The 17,408-nt window shown below is 40.2% G+C and overlaps 1 long non-coding RNA gene across 1 annotated transcript; it reads left to right on the top strand.

The window, feature by feature from the left end:
* The first annotated feature begins 3,652 nt into the window (after positions 1-3,652).
* On the top strand, positions 3,653-14,092 carry LOC106510858 (uncharacterized). Its single transcript, XR_001309469.1, has 3 exons — positions 3,653-4,067; positions 13,864-13,935; positions 14,019-14,092. It is a non-coding gene; the product is annotated as an uncharacterized LOC106510858 (long non-coding RNA).
* The last annotated feature ends 3,316 nt before the right edge of the window (positions 14,093-17,408 follow it).

The following is a 17,408-nucleotide window of genomic DNA, read 5'->3' as shown; positions in this document are numbered from 1 at the left end:
GTACTATAACAAAGTAAATATTACACAGCTCTGCCAAGAGCTGTGTTTTATGAGTTGTCTGTATTYGCACTTTTGATTATTTTTACTCTCATCTGTAGGCTAAGATTTAGAGAAATATGCACAAAGACACCATAAGGGCAATGGAAGATGTAAATACACGAGGAGGGAGGAAGGCTACTTGGATMACTTGGTCATTTGCCAGGCTCGTATGTCTTTTTTGGGTGCACCACCAGTCAGATGTAACCACTGTGCCACTGTGCAGTGTCAGACAGCAATAAAAGGTCCTCATGATGATTAATCAAACTCCTGATCTCAAAGCATATTTCCTTCGATGGAGAGTCCCAAAATACTCCGCCGAGTCAAGTATTTCTACAGTTGTAATGCACACAAACCACCGACTGCTTGACCATGCCAAACAAGCTCAAGGCAGCCATAAATCATAATAAAAATATTAGCTTTGATTTTACCCTTTGCTCACTAATAAGACGTCTCCACAAACAGAAACCTGATCAGCCCTCAGCATTTCTAAAAGGAAAACCCCAATACGTCCCAAGCCAGACCTATTCTGGGTTATCTTATTGTGGTTCCCTGTTCAGTATGAGTGCCGCTTGCTGTAATTATGAGCAACACTAACCAGGATCAGGCTGTCCACAACATGGTTCTGCAACGCAGGCTCTCTTTTGACATATACTCCTCCTGAGAAGCCTTGCCTGGGAAGTAACCCCACCACCACTCCTTCCTCTCCCCCACTTCCACATGTCCGCAAATTACAGGAATATTCGGTGACTCCGCTGTGAGAGGGCACGTTGGCTCGAGCTGCAGACTTTTCACAGTTTAATCTCAGCCTCTGACATTGCTATCAGGGCAGGAGGTGGCTGGATTTGATTTAAACCTGCAGGCAGTTACAATGCACCGCCTGTGGAAAACATTACCGCTTGGTGTGATCCTGCTTTTGGATCCTAATTTTCGTCTCCTCCTCCTAACAAGCAGAATGACATTTAGAAGGTCCCGCGAGGCAGGCTGTGACCATGAAAACCACCTTTCTGCCCCACAGCATGTCTGTCAGATAGGAGAGAGTGTCTGGGTGGAAAGTCTCCAGGGCAGAACGGCTGACTGGTTTAAGTGCTTTTATGTGCTCGAACTGTCAATATAAAAATCAGCCACAAGGTGATTTTACACTTGTAAACCAGTGTGATTTTTTATTTCTTTATTTTTTCTTTTGCTTCTGTTGAGATTCTTTGACTCTTACGTTCAGCACACTCAAAAGACGGATGACATCAGCTCAACTTATGCCTTCCCTGTCAGTTTCCTAAAACAGACCTTTCTGAGTCTTTATCCAAATGGGAATAAATTTGCACACGATTTTCCACTTATTTGTAAAAGGGAACAAATTTGACTGCTGTTAAATAAAATGGCTTAATGAGACGAATATTTCTTTTTGTGAAACAGAAACTTTAAAGAGCATTTTTAATGGTGACCTTGCGGAGAGTGCTTCTAATATTTCTCATTTGCTTCTACAACTGGCCACGTGTGAGCTGATTTGGAATCAAAGAGAATTGCTGTTTCTGCTGAGAGGGAAAGTACGAGAAATGCTGGGGTAATAAGGTTCGTGGAATGTCTGACACACTGACTGGTTGACTGGCTGCTTAGCTAATTTTCCTATGGTGCGTTCACACCAAACGTGATTTCAGCATCAGGAGCAGCAGGTTTAAATACAAAGTCTATGGTGGATGCGCTTCCAGCAGCGTRGGGAAGGGCTGCGGCGCCTCAAGCGTGATTAGAGCAGCGCGATTTGAACGATTTGAACGGTCTGAGCGTTCGACGCGCTGAGGCGCAAATCGCTGAAGTTAGAAAATCTGAACTTTTGCAGCTCGACGCGCCGCGTCAACCAATCAGAGAGACTCCACTGTGTGACGTAGAGACATATTTCCCGACGGGACAGTTTACTGAATGATGTCCACTAACCTGAAACAGATGGAGAGGAGCTCTTTAGCTGAAATCGAGTGCCTGCAGTTGGTGTCCTGACAGGAGATATCCTCACCAATGCGTGGCAGCGACTCATCAGACTGGACTCGGGACAAAAATAGTCCTGAAAGCGAACTGTGAGTCTCTCCCGCAGCTCCTGGATGATGAAGCTCAGAATGTCTCTGAATTATCTGGTGAATTAATTATGAATTAATTATCTGATGAGCGTGACATGCTCTTGCTCTCTGTAAATAAAGCAAAGCCACTTCCTCGTCCGACATTAAACAGAGCCCGACAGAGGAGGGAGGGGCGGGGAGGCTCTTCCCGTGCAGCGCTCCAAGAGCTGACCTGCGTCTGACCTCAAAAGTGCACAAGTGTCCAACTTGAAGCGTTGGCTGCGATTTTGAAGCTGAAATCGCGTTCGGTGTGAACACAGCATTATATATTTGCTATCATAGCTTTAAAGAAAAAAAAGCCAAGACACACTCTTTGCACATGTCAATTTGTACAGATTGATCGTGAATTACACAGTCAGGTATGTGAACATATCTGACTTTTTCAAAAACTCAGCTTCAAATTGATTTTACGTCTCAGAACTTATAGGACATAAAATAATAATAAAATAAATAAAATTAAATAATGATAATTATAATTATTCAGTGAGGAGGAAGTGTGTGTGTGGGGTGGGGGTGCAGTGTTTTGGCAAACAAGCACACCTGGGCCCGCTTATTTGAGTTTTTTTGTGAAAATGACAGATTTTTGAAGGTTAGGTAAACCTCCAAAGGGGTTGACATGTATGTCTTTGTCCCCACTATAACATCACAGAAGCAAGGTTGCATAGCAAACAAACACGACCACAATCCGGACAGTCCCGTCTTACATTTCCATTACAACACTCGTGTTCTGTATACATTATATTAAACATGTTCAACCTTTTTCCCTCTCCAGCATTTCAAGCTTACACATGAGACCGATAAACCCCAAAGTGTGCCCAAATGTGCTCTTTTATTGTTTGCAGATATACATTTTAGACTGCTTTAGAAACTGCGTGCCGAAATAACTCAGGAAAGTGCGCTCCGGCATGTTGTTTTAAGAGAAAAATTACCTCAGTCACTTTATTTCCTCTTGCTTCAGACTCTCCCCATTTTCCCTGCTAACCAGAACCACATTAACCCTGCCTTTTGAACGCAGCGCACACAGAGCGGAGCTGCATGTAGAAATGAGCTGCGTGGGTGTATGCAAACTCAGGATGTAAGTCTCACTAATAACTGTAGCCTTTTGGTGGGTCACAGAGAAGCCATGCTTTTATATGGAGCGAGCCAAACTTAAATAAACCAACAGTTTGACACTTATTGTCCTGGTAATCTGGGTGATTATCTTGTCAAAGTTAATTAGAAAAATATTGATTTAGGCAATGAAGCTGGAATAGTTTTCCTCTTTATGTCTTAACTGAATGTTGTCATTTCATCTCAGTTGTCTGTACATTTTGAAACTAATACATTATATATGGTTTTTGAATGTGTTTTATTGGCAGTTTGGAAAATGTCTGAAGAGCTCTCGATAAAATTGTTGTGGTTAGTGGAAGACTGTGTGACAAACTCAAAAAAGGTAAAACAAACATACTTTATAAAAAAATGAGCAGGAGTTTGCCTGCAGCTCAGATTAACGAGGGAAAGAGGAACAGGTGAAGTGGGCGTGGCAAACTGGGAACCCAGAGGAGGCTGACTGAGGATCAAATTGAGATGACACAGGGGACACAGAGAAGCTTTTTTAAAACCAGTCTGCTAATCGCCAAAAAAAAGAAAAAAAAGGGAAAAAAAAGAAGGAGCTTTAAGAAAAGGACATTATTTAGTCTTAGATCCATACTCCAATTCAGAAGGTGGCAGTATCGCACCTTTGTTGTTTGCCAACCCCCAAACAAAAACAAGAAGAAGAAGAAGAAGAAGAAGAAGCAGACAGAGAAGCTGAAAAGCAGGACTTCCTTCAAGTGAGAAAATAACAACACAAAAACTGAACAAAAATCCCAAGAACAAAACACAGACTGACAAAGATCCAAACTGAAGGGGAGAACAGAAATGAAGGAAAACAACACAAGGAATAAGGTAAACTCAAGGACAGAACTCAAACACAGATATTCCAAAATACAAAAAACAAAAAAAGGATGATAAACTATAGCTAAAATATACACATGGTGACACAAATGGGCTGTACTGTGTAATTTATCTTCATTGACTTTGAAAAAGTCTCCTATAATGCCAAAGCCTTGCCATAATTTAGTACTGTTACAGTATTTTAAAACTTAAAGTTGTTTGTCGTGGAGTACTGCAGCAAACAATTTAAAATAAATATTGAAAAAATAGAAAAGAGGGAAATAAAAAGGCAATTTCGGAGCCGAACACTGAGAATCAAAGGGTGACAAGGACAAAATCTTGCATTGTAGGTGTTGGATATGAAACCTTTGGCCACCTTTTGTATTTAATACAGTATTTTTACACGTATTGTGAGGCTTTGTTTACCTTTCTCAAACCATTTGTCTTTATTTAAAATGTACACATTACTGTCCTCAGAGGAGTGTCACTGATTTTTGAGATGTAAATGAACGGATGACTTTGGCCTCTTTTTATTATTTATGCAAAGATTGTTTATTTTACCTTATGTTAAGGTCTCTGCTGCTCTGGACTGCATACACCACTCAGGAGAAATCCCAGGAATGAAACAATAAAACACAAGCAGAGCGCCGTGAAGAGGAGTTTTTTTTTGGTACTGTTTTTGAGTTGTGACCACACCAATTTGCCTGAGATGCTACATCTGTCCCTTAACTTGATTAGAAAGGTTTCACTACAAAAACAGCTGCCCTCCTTGAAAAAAATATAATCTTATAAAAAAGCCCATAAGCAGGTTACAGAGTTGATTTAAATAGAAGTAATTGAATTTTGTTCTCAACCTTATTGTTGCGAAATTGAAAGAAGTAAAAGGTTTTGTTTGGTCACCCCCCTTTGTAGCTGGATTGAGTGGTCGAAAATGTTTGCCATCAGGTCAGCCACAGCGGCCCTTAGATCCCCGCTTTGGGACCAAATTGTTCGTTTAATCGAGCACCGTACCTCTCAAAAATTAGACGGCCAACATGTGTTTGTCAAAGTCAGACAATGGATAGAGGGTAAAGCTAAGGAAGCCAGCTCCATGTTGTCCTGGGAAGCACACACACAAACGCACCGCTTGTTTTGAATCCCTAAATGTTTATTCAGATCCTTTTGTTGTTTAATGTTTCTTGTCAAGAAACTATAAAAGTTTAAATCAAAACAGAGCTTGTGCTTGGAGGGAGGTAGTGGGAACCATTAACGACATCGCTGTTTAATATTTATGTGTGCATATTTGCACGCGGGTGTGTGTGTCATTGTGTAGAGACTCCTGCACACGTATTAGATGCTGTTCCGCACATGTGAGTTGCGGTCACGTTGGGACACATTCACATGTGTTCAAATACAGGCGGTCTGTTTACTGGCCTCAGGACAGAACAGTGTCCCCCTGCTTCGTGCTGTTAGTCAGAGCTTTGAAACTTTTTTTTATCTTTTATTAGGAAATAGGTTGAGTTGGAGCTCAGCGGAGACTCGCGCACAGACAATAGTGCATTGATGCTTGTGCTGTGTCACTCCTACCTTCTCACTCCCTCTGTGCCTGTAGGTGCTGACAGACTGATGGGTAGCCATTGTTCCACATCTGAATCGGAGGAAGGCAAGCTGTGGCCGCTCCCCTGCTCTCTTGTTTCCGTCTTTTATGTCTTCCTTCTCTGCTTTTGAGCTACATCTTTTAATTCCTTGATTGTTTTCTATTTCACTCTCTCTTTCTTATTTTTTTTATTTCATTTCAATGATCTTCTTTGGAGATGGGCACCAGCTGGCCAGCAACCTGGAAAGGAACTGCGGGTAAAAAAAAATGGATGGATGATCTTCCTTGTTTGTGGACCCACTCATCTCCCACTTATTTCCCCTTTTAATAACTTTGACTTCCTCTCTTTCCCATCTCACAGTCTCCTCCCTTCCCCTTTGTGCATATCATTCCCGCTTTTCCTCCCTTTTTATCTTCCTACTGTACATATCCGGGACCCGGAATGCCATGAGCAACTTGGCAGGTCACATTGTTTGCTCCTTCATCTGATGGCTCCATCTACAGATTCACTTTATCAACACTGTCATCATTTTACGACATTTTTCCCTTTCTGTCTGCTGCTCTTTTGCCCGTCTTGATGTCATCCCCTCCATTCTCCACAACTATCTGGTCTCATCACCCTCTCCYCCCAGAGGAACACCAGGCTGAATGTGGGCAACATCATGGTGAAAAGCATAAAATCTAGAGCTGCAACGATTAATCGATTATCCATCCATCCATCCATTTTCTGTACATGCTTCTTCCTTTTCAGGGTTGCGTGGGTCACTGGTGCCCATATCCAGCAGTCACAGTGCGAGGGGCGGGGTACACCCTGGACAGGTCGCAAGTCCATCACAGGGCGATTAATAGACAACTAATCGATTATTTAAAAAATCGGTGACTAATTTAATAATCGATGAATCATTTTCTTCTTTTTTTTGTTCTTTACTTTGTTTTTCTCTCCAAACTGCTTTAACACCTTACCCTGTCACATCTGCCTTTCTGTCCTTGACACACATGGACAGTAGTGGTAACTGGGGTAGGCCGTGGACATCACAATTAAACAGACAGATTCTGGTATCATGGCTACCTGACAACGGAGCTCAAAAGTGTGGGATCATTTTAAGAAAATGAAAGAGAAACCTGTGTAATATCTGCAGAGCAGAACTCTCCTTCCACAGCAATTATTTTTAGTTAGCATATAGCTAAAATCTAACCATGGTTATATAATAGCAGCTGCATTCTGACGTGATAAGCTGTTTGTTTTATATTCAATTAACGTATGATCTGATTAGTTGACTAATCGAAAAAAAATAATCGGTGATTAATCGATTTTAAAAATAATCGTTTGTGGCACCCCTAATGAAATCAGTGTTTCCCACAGAGAAAATTTAAAACCCGTCTCATTGGTGTCAGATTAGAATAATTGCTCCACTCTGTTATGAAAATAAGTATTTATTGTTTGCTGTGTTTTGCTGAGGCAAGCAGTTAGAAGGATTTCAATATTCAGAACTGTTAAGACCACCTAACCCAAGATCAATTCAAGACCAAGACCAGAGTGWATTAAGGCTGAGAGAGGACCAAGCGTTTTAGGGGCTGGACCAAGTCGAGACCAAGACCAGAAAAAAAATGGAAATAGTGCTCTAAAATATACAGCATACTGTACACATGTAGATAACTTAATATGTTATTGACTAAATCTCTTTGTGTGGGGGCTGGGTAAAGAATTTTGGTACAGAGGCACTTTTTACATCCAATAAAAGCAAGAATGTTACCTAATAAATTGGACATTTGTGGCAGTTTAGTGATGTTTCCACAGTTGTGGAATTGACTGGTCTTGAAATAAAATCCCGAGTCTTCAATGTCCGAGACAAGACCAAGTACAAATGTGGTTGAGACTTAGACCACCAAAAAGTGGTCTCAACACTGGTCTTGAGACCAAGACAGGTCTCGAGTACTACAAAACTGATGTTCAGTGTAGAAATGTTTGAGCATGAAGCATTTTCTTTTCTTATAAGAATCTATAAGAACGTATAACTTCAGACTTTGTCCTTTTTGTTTATCAGAGCTCAATAGCTTTAAGCTTGATTTTTTTTACATTCAGAACACCTCAAAGCTACATTTTACCCTGGTTTTGAAAATCAGATGCAAACCCCGCTGCTGTGTTGGTCACATTCTGAATCGGATAACATTTACTGCAGATGCATRGCTTTCCAGATGTTTTGGCAACTCAAATCAGATGCTGAAGTGCTTTCAGTGTCACCAGCACTGCACCAACCTACCTCAATGTCATATTCAGAAGGAAGGCAGTGTCGACTGAAATCATTGCTGCTACAGGAGTTATCTATAGAGGAACGCGTGGAGAGTAATTATTTATGAACAATTGCAGAAAGAAATTGTCTGCTGACTGGCTGCTGGCTCAGTGGTGTCTCGCTCTGTGAAGGCAGAGATGGAAGTAACTCTGACAGGCGAGTCAGAAGCGCGGCTATGCAGTTAATGATTTAGATTTTCTTTTTGCGGTTAAAAGAAATTACATACAAATGAGAAAGATGAGTGAGTTGATTTTCATCTWCCTGCTCCACGTAGTCATATTTTTGTTTAGTAAAAAGGCAGAAAACGGTGATCCTAAACAGTTCAGGCTGCAATCTGCCTTCGCTCCACTGAGTGGTAGTGTTAAGTCACAGTTCAAAGCTGAAACAGACTCCCTTTATGGCCATAAAGTCACAGTCACACCCACCGAGACACACAGCTGCTTACAGCTCTGCTGGACAGAATATGAGACAGACACACAAAAACAGGCACATGCACGCAGTAAAAGAACAATGTCCTCTGTCTCTGACAGCAGCAAGGGACACTTTACAATAGCACTGGTATGAGGGGAGAGAGGAAGTTGGCTTAACGAAGCGTCTGTGAATGAAAGGTGGCAAGGTTCAGTCACTCAGAAAAAAGGTGCAGCCAGACCAGGCCAGTCTCTGAGCCACTCTTTGTCCATCACATGAACATTTAAAGGGGCTTAATATATAAACAATGCATASTTTTTCWAAAGTAATAACCCACACTTTTATGMGGCTCCAAGTGTAAAGTAAAATGTTAAGAAATGTCACCAACTTTTAATTTTTTGTGTAAATTCCTTGTTAAAAAWTTTCCACCAACATTTTATGGTTTTTTTAGTCCACTGTTCTTATGATGTACTAATTTGTACTAAATGCTAGATTTAAATGGTAAATATATGTAAATACTAAATTCTAAAGCTAAATGTCATCTAATGTAAAAGTTAAAWGTTGAAATCTATAGGTAAACATTAGCAGCGGTTAGCATTAGCTAACCAGGATGATAACATCATCCTGCGACAGACATCAACGCTAACCGCTGCTAACTCTACTAACTTTGCTAAAAATGTCATATAAAATCTAAATTCAAAATGTGTTCATTGAAAACAWTATGGATGGTGGTCCAGCAGTTTTAAGTGTAGCTCAGATACTGGCTGCAGCTCTAGGTTTGATGTCATGTAGGGAAACATTAGTTGAGTTAGCTGTGTTAGCGGTTGCTATTGACTGTGTCCAAATTCAGGCACTGCGTCCTTCGAAGGCTGAATTTTTCAGCTGCTTACATCACTACGCCTCGCAAAGGTTGTCCATATTTAAAGACTTTCAGTTGCATCCCACAAATTCATTCTCCTTTTGCCCCGATTTGAGGGTTGGTCCACCCTATCCCAAGATGCATTTTGGGCCAACCCTTTAGTTCTTCAAATATTGCCTCTAAGCAAATTTTGGTAATGTATAATATCAATATGTTGAAAGTACTTTCAATCAATTTTTTTTGCTTCTTTTTAGCGTCACGCCATTGCTATGTGATGGGACATGTCAGGGTAAGGGCGGAAAAAATAAATCCACAGCCACTTTCTTCCAGTTTTTACATATGGCAAAGGACCCGAACCACCTAGACCGGGGAGACCGGGTTCTTCGAAGGATGCAGCCTCTGAATTTGGACATAGCCATTGTGTCAGGATGATAATGTCACCACAAGTGCCAAGCGGCAAAGGCTGCATTCCATTCCAAAATACTTAAAGGTGAATTTCAACATTCACACCAGCCATGTTTAGTCCGCTTTATTGAACTCTAGTTCTTTTGCCTGAAAAGTCTGGTCTGTTTGGGGAGSTGTGAACGCGTAATCAAACTGATTCAGACCAAAAAAGTGAACTCTGGTCCTAGAACCACTAAAATTTGACMCTACTTGATGTTATTTTYTAAAGAAGGAAGTTGCGCTCCATGCCTTCTTCTGAGGTTTTTGTGTCGATTCCTTCAGTGAGTCTTGGTTTGAATTTACAAAGTGAGCTAAATGAAAATGWTTTAGTGACATTTTTTTATCATCTTATTTTTTACGTTTTACAACACTTTTACATGACAATGGAATCTTATACACAACAATGTGGGTCATTTGTTGTTTTATCTTCAAGCTTCACATATAAACCGTCCAACAGCCTTGCATAACTGCAACCTGATCTTGGTATTAAATTATGTGTTTGAAAAAGTCCTGGCCACACTTAGCCCTGGATATTTTAAAGTGTCTTAAATGCAAACACTACATTAGCATATCTGTCCCTGCTTTATTTCATGTTTTTCAGTTTTGTTATGGATACTCTACATTTTATACATTCAATGCAGCATTTCTGAGCTCATTTGTCTTTCATGGAGACACAAGCCTGCTCCTGGAACACCGACGCGTCATTTCATACCMTCAGACAGAATCCTGTTAACTCCTGAAAGGCTCAACCCATAAATACAACGTGGTGTTGAAYCTCCGCTACGAGACTGATGTCTGTTTTTACATTGTGATTTATTGCTTTGAGGACAGCGTTTTCAGTGGAAGTTATTGACTGTGTTGGATACAAGGACTCCCKGCATCTGGCTGCAAAACATGACTTTTGCATATGTTTGTAGGCTGAACAAAGATGTGCTCAGGATGGTGCATCACCAGACTTGGAGCTGTGCTTGAGGTCATGTGGAGAGTTTTATTACTGTACTGGATAAAAGTTCTAAGTGCAAGGTCTTTTCTTTTTGATTAAATTCTTTCAGTATGATATGATTGTAACTTTCCTAAATCATGTTATTGGAATTTTGATGCAGCTTTTATGGTAAAAGTGAAACACATCTGTAAAAAAGAAGGCAGAAGACAAAAGATTTGAAACTATAAAAGTATTTTAGGCAGTAAGAACAAAGCCGGTTGTTGCAGTTCAGGTGAAATTAATGGAGTGGTTTTCTTTCATTTTTAGTTCCTTTTCATTTTATTTGCATGTGATTTATATACTTGCATGGTTGGAGCCCTCTCTCTCTCTCTTTCTCTCTTGCATGTAAATCAGCCGAAACAGGGTGAAGTCTGCTCGTTTTTAATATACCTACATTTAAAAAGAATGGATCAAATTCTGATAATCTGTGTTCAGCTTCTGTTTGTCTTGATTAATGTAGAAACTGTAAACTCCTCCTCTTTAATGACTGCGCAACATAAATGCTTTATGGGTCTCTAGTARGATAAAAGCAGAGTTAACTGTGAACATGATGTTATTACTGACTAAAGGCTCCCAGCACTGTTCACTGTAGGGGCATCATGCTCACAGCTGGATCAGTTTTCAATTTTAGGAGATCACAGCAGCAGGACTTAGYAGCACGTTGATCCGTCAAACATATGGAAAATCAATTTTTTTGCCCATTTTTGTGTTTTTATTAAAATGCAAAAACATCTAAAACACTGTTATATTCTGTTAAATGAGTGTTTTACCCATGTGTTAATCGAACCGCAGCACCTTTTAGATAGATGTTTGTATTCAGCCTTTCTGTCTCTGTGCTGCAGCTGTGCAGCTGCTGTCTGGGTATATAAGGAATGGATGGATGTGACGTGCTCATTTTAAACTCTTCCATCTTTTTCTTCAGCACTACTGGCATTTTAGGTTAATGTCTCAGATTGATGAGAACATAAAGTTACRATAAAACTGCTGTAGCAGCTGGAACTACCCCAGGAACCTTTTATCTGAAATTGTTAAGTCACCTGGAAGCTTAAAAAAAAAGACGCTCAGAACTTTACCCAATCATTTTTTCAGGTTATCTTCCTACTTTTGTGAATTTTCAATGACTTTGCAGCTCAATTTGAAATACATAATTCAAAGTACAATTATTTTCAATGTCAATTGAAAAGCAAACCAATTTAAAAGACCTCGTGAATTTGAGTGCCAATAGATCGTGGAGCAAAAGGAACACTTCAATCAATACCTGAGCCAGTTTGAATCCTCGAAATAATTGGTCACAGAGGAGAAAACAAAGGTAGCAAATGTGGCGAAGGTGTTCACTGGTAGAAAGAGCTTTTGGGTGATCAGCAAAATCATTTCAGTGTGAGTATGAGGAGATGGTGAAGCTACAGCTTCCAGATGTGAAGTGGGCAACCTGCCTGTTGGGACCTAAACACAGGAACCTCTCCCTGATGCCAGACTTTAATCAGATCCAGGGGAATCTCCAAATACTCAGGACAGAGGATGTGTGTGTTTATTTGTTTCTGTGTGTGTTCGGTTTTGAGAGGATAAARATGCTTCTGCACATGTGTTTACGGCATGCACAAATAGTTCCTGCACGAAGGAAGAGGAAGAGTTTGCAGATTTTTTTCCCCCAACTCTGTTGATTTGTCATTCACTGTGAAGAAAAGCAATGTACTTCTCAAGTTTATTGATGATGCCCTTTGGGATGAGACTAAATGTTATTATGGGAAACATGTAATCATGTTAATCTGTGCACATCATTTATAGGAAAAAAAGAGAGGAAAAATAACCAAAGAGAAGCATGGTATTTTCTCCAAAATATTTCAATCTGATTATGAATCAGCCCATGTGTTTATACAATAATCACCAGGTCAAAAGACATTTACCGCATCCCTAATGATGGTTTTTGAATTCAAATTCTTGCTGATGGAGCTTCATGAGCCGGTGTCAGAGGCAATCAGAAAAGAGTTTGCAGACTTTCAGGGAAGACTTCCAGAGTTTGTCATAATCTCGAGGGCTTGGCGCAATTTAAGACTCCCTCTATAGCCCTACCGCTATCATTTGAGGGCTTTGGTAGGTTAATGGCATTTCCCTAACTTTCTCTTAATGCATTTTGCAGTCTTTGATTCATGCACCAGTGAGCTCTTTTGACGCCCATCCATACTATCTGCAGGGACATCATGTCTGGACATTTATCAATTAATTGCACCCTTCTCCCGGGTGCCATTGTGAGCCACTAATTTTTTTTTACCAGTGGATGAGTGATGCATGCATGTCTTCCCTGAATTCCTCATGATGGGCAAGGGTAATTACTTACAGTCAAAGCTCTGACTAGTTTTAAAGATGCTTTGGCAACTCATGGTGATCTAGCTCACTTTATATTTTGAAGATGAAAAATGCTTAAATGGCTGCCACTGAAACGAGGAAGTGAGAACATTTATCACCAACTTTATCACCAATTTAAAACATTGTAAAGGTTGAACAGCTGAAAACCCTGTTAGGAATCCTGGTGACATCACTGATCAGCATTTTAATGATGTCAGATAACATGTTTAATATAATGGAATATCCACTAAATAATAATAATAATAATAATAATAATAATAATAATAATAATAATAATAATAATAATAATAAACTTTATTTATATAGCACCTTCCAACAATGCCTTGCATCGACCAAAGTGCTTCACAAGGTAAGACAAATATAATCGGCTCATAATAAATCAGTACAAGCTAATAACACTATTACAATATAAGTAAAAAGAGTCATACTATTTGTAATCATTGCAGTTTTTATGGAAAATTTAATGTGAAATTACAACCAAAATGCACCGATTGATGCCAAGATCTAATGTCACTCTTTCRCTTTTCACTCAGCCCTAACCCTACATTTAGCAAAATTACACCAGGGGGTAGAGATGTCCCATTTTTTTGTGATGATGATGAGGTGAAGTGCTAGGACTATATGACACTTTAAAATAAGCCTCACTGTAAAGATACATTTTATTGTTAGACTTGTAATATTTCCTCACGAACCTTACTCTAGACTTTAGAACATTAAACCCAAAAAGACAAAGCAGGAAATGGTAACCAATGCTTTTATTGTGAAAGGGGAAGGAAGTGTATCTGGTACGTCTCTGTAGATTGGACACATGACAAGTTATTGTTTGCAGGCTGGTACTGGAGCAGTTCAAGAGCAGAATAGTTTCTTACATGTTTTTTTAACAGGTTCTGGATTCTAGGAGGGTTCCAGGAATCGAGGAGCTGTTTRCAGAAGTTTCTGGACTTTTCAAGTAAATTGTGAGTATCTTGGTGAGCGGTGGAGAGTGGACAGGTGATTATGAAGAAGCTGAGATCATTTCTCCTGTTTTCTTGATGGGAAGTACAGGCAGAGGAACACACCACTGACTGGAGGAGTTCCAGGATCAAGCAGAGGATTCTGCACAAAGAGAACAGGCGAGAGTTTTTTTAAATTCAAATCTTTTCAAGGAGTTTCACAAAGAACATGCGTATAGAGGGCACAGGACTGTCACAGTGTGACATTTAAAGGTCCAATGAAGACTCATGGTTTAAGTCAGCCTTAACTAATTCAGATGATCCACAGCAGAGGTGGAACCAGCACCACCTTAGTTGATGCCCATTTCCAGCTCACCCTGCAGGGACTAAATTGTTAGGATCTGTTTATTTACAGTTTTTGGGTTTTATAATTGGGTTTATTTAGGTTCTGTGATGCTCGTGTTTAGATGTGTTATTTGTCTTTTTAATTTCTTCAGTTCTTTGTTCCAGTACTCGCTCCTCCACAGTTAGTTTTATGAATCCTCAGCCAGTTCTGCCACACCCACTTACACCTGTTCTCCGGCCACAGCTGCAGCCACTTCTCATCGGCCCCAGCTTATTTAGTTTCTGTCTTTACTTCACATTCAGCTGAACATTGCACATTTTCACACATCATGTCCAGTCCTCCTCCTGCCCTTTTACATACCTATAGCTCCTAACTGCTGCCACATATGTTTTATTTCTTGAGGGTTTTTTTGTGCCAGTCTGCATTCTTTGGTCCAACCTCCTGAAATGGGGACATTAATGATATTCAGGGCCGCTAGTTCTACTGCTAACTATATACAAGACACTTTGAAGAGCAAGATGGACAGATAAACAATGAGTTTCAAATTAGACATATTGAGTTGGGCTGTTCAAGAAGCAAGTTGACTCCATGGCTATTAAAAACAACATCGACAACAACCCTGGTGAAAACTGCAACCAGTGAGAAAGCTTTTAAYCTGCTTATGCTATGGTTGATGCAGAAGTTAGCCAACACATGGATAAAAACCTGCTTCTTAGGCAATCCAAGAAAAAAAAAAACGGAATGGAAAAGATATTGTTGAAGACCATGGCAGCAAACGATCCGGGTGCTGTGATGAGTTTTCTGACACTAACTCTGAAAGTTACTCACTTGGTGACACTCAGACAGKTGTCAGTAGTGGTGATGATGCTGTTGTTGTGAATAAGGAGGTTAATGAGGCAGTCAGGATGCTTTGAGAATTCAAAGACGCTCTTCCTGGATGAGCTAGAAGGAGGGCAAAGGGAGGAGGATGATGAAATGAAGAGAAACACAAAACTTAGGCACTAAAGCTGGCTGTCATTATGAGGAAAAAACAACACAACTGCACAACACCTCAGCTGAAGATATATCTGAGTACATTTTGAGTGCATTTGGTCTGGGTTCAGACTGATATGTTGATTGTGGTTTTGGAGAGTTTTTCACCCGATTTCTGGGTATCCTAATTTTCTGAAAGGACACATTTTGTAAATACTTTTATTTTTTGTCTGGCCTGCACAACATTTACATTTTTAAATCGTGCATATGTTGCACAACATTGCCAGACCATTTGTTGAAGCATCCTGCGAACCCCTTACCTGCCCTCTTACTTGCCATTGCTCGGGCTAAGGGGCACGAGTCGATGTTTGATGCTAATTTATTCAAAGTAGCCAAGAGTGGAGTGCAATTTAGCTGTTTCTGTGTTAGGGTGGGAAGTTTGAACCTTTAGCAGGGATTTAAAATTGAGACAAAAAGTGACAGAACCACCACAGCGATAAACGTATGGTGACGAGTGGCACTCGGAAGGTTTTGTGCAACGGTTTGTCTGACGTGATGAAGCTTTTTGCTGTGCATTTGTGTGTGTGCATGGATAGGTTTTTTTGCAATATTGTAAATAGCTGGTGCTGAAAGCTAAATGATCCACATGTGCATTAACTCACAGCTGATAACAATTACAGTGCTGAACTGAAATAAATTGCAAACACACACTGCAGTGCACATGCCTAATACAGTTATTGTGGTAGATAGACTTTGATCTTAATCTCTATTGTTAACTCTTAAATAACTGACGTGATTATCATTCTTCTGTTGTTCTGCATGCTCGTGATGCAGCTCTGCTCAAAACTGTGATGTGTGTGATTGTTGTAATTACACGGGATGTGCTCTCCCACCCATATTGAGACCATTGCATTTATACCCCTCTAAGATAAGTAAGCAACTGTTAGCAGCTCGTGCTTATCAGACAAAGTCCGACATTCTATTTAGGTTTTTTGTTTTAATCCTGGCTGCAATTTGGCATTTCAATAGGTTGCTGGAAAATAAGTGTAGGTGCCAAGCAGATGGTTCAAATTGATTCCTCTGTTCATGCTGATGGAAAAGTTTATCCCAAATGACGGTGACAGAATCAGCGCTGGCAGGGCCGCAAAGACGTAATGATGAATATATTTGTTCCGTGCAGTAATTGCGATGTTGATTGCAATGCGAAACATAAATGCACATTTGTGCTTAAAATAGAGCAGCATGCTTTGTGTCGTATTTAGATTTAAAAAAATACCGAAAGTAAATGAACATTTACTTTTATTGCGCGTCGTGGTCAATTATAACTTTCCTTCTCCTCCAAAGTCTGCATCTAACCCCCTGTAAACACGGAGATTTCGGACAGCTCTAACAGCCGCGGAGTTCAAACAGGCCCGAAACGTCAAAAACATATCACCCTGAAGGAAACCTCTGGAGTCTTACGTGTCTGGATTTCCTCATCTTTCACGACTTGTGTTGTACCCTGTCAAAAGTATATCACATCAATGACGCTGAGTCAGAGGCGAGTAAAAGCAGGATCAGAACTCTGTCACACGGCAGCAGCGGTCCCCCGGTGTACAGCGGGGGGAGGGGTCAAACGTGGGGTGTCTGGGATTAGTTTTCTTAACTGGGTTTGAGGTGTTTACGTGTTTATGATACCTCAAGAAATACGGCAAAGTTATGCAAATAACCCAACGCTGTGACATTTACATTTTAAGCACTTAGTAACTTAGGGATTTGGGATTTTAGTATCTTGCACAAGAAGACTGTGGTAAGATGTGTAAATGTTATTAATCTCTCTGACTCCTGCTGAAAAGGCCTCGCCGGAAAGAAACGGCGGCACAGTAAATGCAAGGATTGGAAGAGCTTTACAATTTTTTCTATTTGAGGTTGTAGCTTTAATTTTTTTTTACTTTGTGCTCCTCATTAGTTAACTTTCAACTAACCTTTTAAAGTGTCATGGGAAGGTTAATGGAGGTCATTTTATTTGACAGATAAAAAAAAAATCCCAGTTGTCAGTTATATTGCTGTGTTGTGATGTTGTTTGTCCACCACAGACCGAGTCCAACACTGCGCTGCCTTCATTTGCTCTTTGCTGCTCCCTCTGTGTTTATACTCCCTCCTCCTTGACCACCCATTAACAACCATACTGAGATAAAGC

The sequence above is a fragment of the Austrofundulus limnaeus genome, unplaced genomic scaffold, assembly GCF_001266775.1.
Source record: "Austrofundulus limnaeus strain Quisiro unplaced genomic scaffold, Austrofundulus_limnaeus-1.0 Scaffold8, whole genome shotgun sequence".
NCBI classification, from domain to species: domain Eukaryota; kingdom Metazoa; phylum Chordata; class Actinopteri; order Cyprinodontiformes; family Rivulidae; genus Austrofundulus; species Austrofundulus limnaeus.
The sequence above is the reverse complement of the archived record's forward strand: the minus strand, read 5'-3'. Positions and strand labels throughout refer to the sequence as shown.